This window comes from Hibiscus syriacus, unplaced genomic scaffold (assembly GCF_006381635.1).
Source record: "Hibiscus syriacus cultivar Baekdansim isolate YM2019G1 unplaced genomic scaffold, ASM638163v2 tig00111772_pilon, whole genome shotgun sequence".
Taxonomy (NCBI): Eukaryota; Viridiplantae; Streptophyta; class Magnoliopsida; order Malvales; family Malvaceae; genus Hibiscus; species Hibiscus syriacus.
Window position 1 is genome coordinate 2,144,972 of NW_024063173.1, and position 6,604 is coordinate 2,151,575.

The following is a 6,604-nucleotide window of genomic DNA, read 5'->3' on the forward strand; positions in this document are numbered from 1 at the left end:
CTTTATTTTGTTCGGGTCGGGTTTTTTAAGTGTGATATTCGGGTCGGGTCGGGTTCGGGTTTAGGGTGAAAAAACCAGACCCGACCCGAAAAAATATATATTTTTACCTTATATATATAGGAATAATTACAATAATACCCCTCTATATATAATTTTTTTCAATTAAGTCAATGTTTTTATTGAATAAAAATATTTTTTTTATTATTTCGTGTCGTGTCGGGTCGAGTTTCTAATTCATATATTAAATAAAAATAGTTTTTGGTATATTTTTTGGTAACTAATTAACATACTCCGATTGGAATGTATCGAAATATTGCTCTATCTTTTGGTAACTTATTAACATATTTTGATTGCGATGATTTTAACTTATGATGTTTATTAGCATGATTTTTAAATTTATTGAAATGAATAATCAATCAATAAAATGAAATTTAATATTTTTTTAATTTTTTATAATATATTATTACATGTAAGTTGTAAAACAAACTAAAATAAAGCAAAAAAACAAGAAGGGCAATTCTGTCATTTTACATTATTAAAATCAAATTCATTTTACATGTCTGCGAACCAAACAGAATATGGAATTAGATTCCAATTCCATTTCTTGCCAACCAAACAGAATATGGAATTGGATTCCAATTCCTGACAGATTTCAATTCCTTCACAGATTTCAATTTCCTCAGAAACATTCCAGCGAACCAAACGCCACCTTAATGTTGGTGTTAGTCATGATAATTATTCATAGGTTGGCACGCTCAATAGATACTGTTGACTGACAATAAATTTTGGTTTTGACTGATCACGTTGGCATGCTAGAATTTATGTCAAGAGGTCACAATTTTTCAAAAGATATAAACATTTGAGATCATTCTTTCGAAGTTGTTCTCCCGAAACTTTCGAAAGGGTTATTCAAAGATCTTAATATACAAATACTAATCTTAAGAATATACAGAGATGGTACAACAATATTCATGTGGAGCTCTCTTATTACAAAATATTGTGGGACTCATGATTGAAACGTAAAGAGTAAGTGATTTAACTCCGTAGATCTAGATAGAGTAATGAGCAAGTAGGATGAGACGTAATTGTTTAAGGTGCTATGAATCTTTTTGATAGAATTTAATAATGTGCTTTATAGTTAGGAGAGACATATTTGCTGAGTAATGTTTACAAACTTAGGTGACGGAGAAAGTTTACAAGCGAGCTAGCAACTAGGTTTCTTATGGGACTGATTGGAAATACTATCTAGCGTTGTCTACTACATATCCTAGGCAAAACATGCACCGCCACCACTTCCAACCCACGCGGTGGCGCCACCTCCCAAAACCTGGCCGGCCTATTCCCAACATCCACCACTATAATCCTTTCCCCATTCCCTGAAACTGCACAAATTTTCCCTCTCGCCGCTGCTATCTGCTCTGCACGTTTGAGCTGTTCCAACTCAATCACTTTCACCCAACAATCTCTTTCACCATCATATCTGCTTAAGCTACCTTTGACTTCATCAACCACATAAATCACATCTTCATCCATGGCGGCGGCCGGTCCATTCCAACCCGCAACCATGCCTTGAGGCATCTCTTCCCACTTATCCAATCCCACATCGTAAACTGCACCTTCTTTCACTGCATTGCCTTTGACATTAACCATGCAAAGCTTCCCTCTATACCCAACTGCTTCCACTGCTTCTCTGCTAAACCTTCCATCTTTAAGCTCTGCCTTGTTTTCCCATCTCCAATTTTCTCTCTTCTTGTTTAGGTCCCATTGTTCCAATGACCTCGCCACATCTCCCTTGTAAAGGGAGCCAATGCCGCTTGCCATATAGACCACACCTCGGACTGAGCCTGTAGCGCACCACCCGCCGCGGGTGGGATTTGGGGGCCGTAAAACCACTGCTGGACTCCGGTTTGAAGACTAAAGGGCTGGAAAGTGCAGGTAAAAGCTTGTGACTTGTGCAGCTATGAGGATTAACTGATTGGAGACTGTCAAGGATTGTATCGGAAGGTTCCGGGATAGAAAAGAAGGGTGGCGATGGAGGAGATGAAGAGGAGAGTCTTGTGGAAGGCTAGGAAGGGGTGTCCAAGATGATGAGATTGGATCAAAGGAGATGAATTTAATTGTGTTTTGAGGAACAACTTGTCCAGGGTGTCTCGGAGTTAGATTTTGCAGAGGAGAAACAAGAGCATAGAGGGAGAAGAAGGGAGGGAAAGTTGGAGAGTAAAGGAAGCGACGCCATGGATGGCAAACGGAGAAAAGAAGGGAAGGAGAAAGAGAAAAGAGGCAACGTTGAGCTAGATCATCAGGTAGACCTGGTAAAAGGATTCCATTTTCATCAGAGGAATCATTTTTAGTTTGGTTTCTGCATTGAGGAGTGGTTTCCATGAAGAAGAAAAGTAGAAGAGTAGATGGGGGAAGGAGGGGTGGAGGGGCCCGGCATTTTATAGTTATAGACTTATAGTATGGGCTCACAACACATTTCTTTAACGTGAAAGTTTCAAATTTTTTTAACACTATGAGTTTCCAAAGTTTCGTCTTATTAATTCTGATTGATTTGAGTTATACATTTAGTTTTAGTGGATGAGTTTTCCACTAAATTTTTTTTGCATGTACAAATACTTGAACTCAAAACCTGATTAAATGATATCAAGCTGCTTATCGTACCGCTTAAAAGTTTCAAATTTTTAACATAAATGCAAACGGTTCGTCAAAACATTAATAATATTATGAGTAAGTTAAATGATGTATAGTCTTCTATTTGGATGAAGTCTTAAAACGATTTATATACTATTTTTTATGACAATTCATACTGAGTCAATAATTAATGCATGTGTAGATTTATAAAGCTACTTTGTATAGTTTTTGGAAGAAAAATATCTTGATTATGTACGTAAATTTTGATTGAGATGAGGAAGAACCTGAACAAAGATAACTAAATGATGAGAATGAATCCATCAAGCGGTTTTAATGGTTAAAGTGAGTGATATTTTCCTTGAAATTTTTGATTTGAACAGTTGTATTTACAGAGTGTGTACGTCATCAATGATTAAAAAATATTTTAAATAGATATTATCCTTATAATCTCCTCATACTAATATACGAGGAAAAGAATTAGTTTTAATTAATAGGACTTGAAGGAGAGCTTGTGAGGATTAGGAATCAGGTGTTTAGGGGCCTATCATTTATCATGTAGTTGAGGTTTATTCATTTAGAATTTGTGATTATTTCTCTTAATAATATTATTTTTAATGTTTAAAATTTCTGGGTTCAGTGTATCCTTTTCAATTTTTTTAAAAAAAATTGATTCTTAGCATGATAAGTATTAATTTTAGGATTAAATCTTGATTTATTTTAAATTTTTAATAATACGGAAACACATTTCACTGAAAAAAAAACTTTTAGAAAACATTCTTTAATAATTTGAAAACAAAAAACTCAAGCACAATAAATAGAGTTAATTGTATTATATGTCCCTAAACTATAACCTTTATTTTAAATTGGTCTTTAAACTTTTTAATATTTCAATTTCATTCTCAAACTATAACTTTCATTCGAAATTATCCTTAAACTATTGAATATTATAATTTCTTCCCTAAACTATGACCCTCTTCTAATTGGTCCCCAAACTTTTAATTAATCCAAATTTATCCCCAAATTCATCCAAATATGTAAGTAGTTTTAACCATAGTTTAACCTAAATTTTGTTTTTTTTCAAACATATAATAATATAACTCGGCCTAACGATTTTATTAACAAAAGATATGATTAATATATACGTGTAGTTTGAGATGAAATTGGAATATTCAAAAAGTTCGGGACCAATTCAGAATGAAGATCATAGTTTGAGGATGAAATTGAAATGCTCAAAAGTTTGAGGACTGATTTAAAATGATAGTTATAGTTTAGGGATGAAATTAAAATATTTAAAAGTTTAAGCACCAATCTAAAATGAAGGTCATACATTGAGAACATGTGACCAATAAATATTAAAGAAAAAGGAGGTACCTTGAACTAAAGGCATTGAATTGTTTTAGTAACTTTACCCACTCTATATAATTAAATTAGCCACTGATATATTTTTATTATTGAGATAAGCGTTTAATTAGATCTTTATAATCACCAAATAACTGTTCCATTTGCTCTTATGAGGGGCCTAAGTTCGAAGGATGAATATATAGAGAATCATATGCTATAGAAATATGGACCTTACATATATGAGCAAGAAGTTGGACCTGCCAAACAAATTTCGCTTTCCCGTGTGACCATACAAATGAAATTATTCTTGATTCATGAATCAGTTGTTTTTTATTCCCTTTATAAAAGGCTTGACGGATAGGATATTTATACTGGAATGAATTAGTGTATTTAATAATCTTATTTATGATCAACAGATTGGTTCAAGTGGTAAATAACTTGATATCGTTTAAGCAGGTTTTGAATTCTCGGGATCTTGTGTATGCAGAAAATCATTGTTGAGAGACCCACCCATCAAAATCAGGTGTACGACGCGGGTCTATTCGAATTAATAATAGCGAAGCCTTAAAACTGAAAGGGAAAAAATAACCTTATTTATTCGAAGTCGATTTTTTAAATGATAAATCGTTTTTTCCCTATAGATGATCAACTTTCATCTTTTAGGATTGTTTTGAGATTGATCTAGAATCGATCATTCAATTTAAAAAAGACACGAAACCCCTTTTAAAAAACAATAATAATATGAATTTAAATTATTTTCATTTGAATTCTTTAAATCCTATAAATAAATGAATAGTCATAGTAAGTAAGAAAGAAAAATCATGAATCCACACAGCGAAAACCCTAATGGTTACAATATGAGGAGAACTATTATAGTACGTCTTTTGGGTCGTGCCATAGGTTATAAAACCCTCATGAATAGGATTCAAATGTTCTGGAAATCACAAGGGTAGTTTCAGATTGTGGATCTAGATAATGAGTATTACCTAGTTAAATTTGAGAACGAACAAGATTATGTTCATGTGTTGACTGAAGGGTCATGAATGATATATGATAGTTATTTGACGATCTAACCATGTAATAGGACCTTCTCAAAAACCGAAAGCTATCCTTCACAGGTGATTGTCTAGGTAAGATTGTCGGGCTTACCTTTTAGGTATTACTCCAAGGTACTTTTATGTCATATAGTTGATGCGTTGGGAAGGATCATAAAGATTGATTATAACACGCATGCGGGAGATTGAGGATGATTTGCAAGACTAGCAATGATGATAGATCTAAACAAACCGTTAATCCTTTGCCTTAAGACTGATAGGAGACTACAAAAAGTGGAGTATGAAGGACTCCAACACATCTGTTTTAAATGTGACATATACAGATACGCCAAGACAACTAAGAAATAAACACGACACAAGAGTCGAAAGAGCAAGAACAAGCACAAGGAAGCCATAAGATAATATCGGAAACAGAAAACAAAGAAGAATTGATGTTCGAACCGTGGATGGTAGCTGCAAAAAAGAAGGCAATGACACAAGGACCTAGAGACACTAGTAAACTGCCATTCAAAAACAACAAGGTCCTGAATGAACAAAGGATAAACTCCTTTGAAATCTTGAGCATGGAAGACGCAAAAACCAACGACCCAATGGCTGAGGGTATCAATAATGAACAAACAACCAGGATGAATAAGAAACCCAACAACCCAAGGGTTAGGGAAGGTAGCAATGACAATAAAGAAGAGAAAACAGGAAAGGAAATAGAGGGAAATAAACATAGGAATAGAAAGAACACAATAGATAAACAAGGTATCATTGAACAAGTAAGGGTGATGGCAAACATAGATGGCCAGGTGCCACAAGTAACGACTCACCACATGATCAAGACATCTGGTAACCACTGAGTAGTTTTGATTATAGAAGAGGGGCATCAAAAACAACGATCCAAGGGAATGAAGGGAGGTATACTAAAACCTCATTCAGATAGCCCTCGGAAGGGCCTCTGTGTCAAGATTAACAAAGTTTCTTGATTACCAAACCTTTTAAACCTATCAGATTAGTTGAACCCAACTACACAAAAGATCGACTCGACCAATCAGGTGAGAAATTCTAGCAACGATACACCCTCATATTACACCGATGAAAGACCTGATGCCAAGGATATCCATGACACGACTTCAAACATGGCAGAGGTGATGGGAACATAAGACGAACTAGTTAAGATTGAAGTGATTGATGATGAAAATCCTGAATCAAAGCAAAGAGGTCCCCTACTCCCATAACATTTATTTATGATGGTAAGGTTCATATTTTGGAATAGCCAGGGTGCGGCGAGCCTAAAATTTCAATGACATTTCAATGAATTATGTAGAACTCACAAACCTGAGATTGCGACCCTATTTGAAACACAGATTAGTGGTGAGACTAGACGGACAACTATAAAATGGTTTGGTTTTCTTAACTCATTTAAAGTTGAGGCACAAGGCTTCAACTGTGGCATTTAGTTAATATGGAAAAGCCCAATCAAGGTGGAAATTCAGAGTATTTCCAACCAATTCATTCACGGAAAACTGAAAGAGAAAAATAAGACAGAATGGGTGAACTTCACCACTATAACACCCTAATCTAACCCGACC

At 34.6% G+C, this 6,604-nt stretch overlaps 1 pseudogene; it reads right to left on the reverse strand.

The window, feature by feature from the left end:
* Positions 1-351: 351 nt before the first annotated feature.
* On the reverse strand, positions 352-2,382 carry LOC120170112 (annotated as a pseudogene).
* Between the last annotated feature and the right edge of the window lie 4,222 nt (positions 2,383-6,604).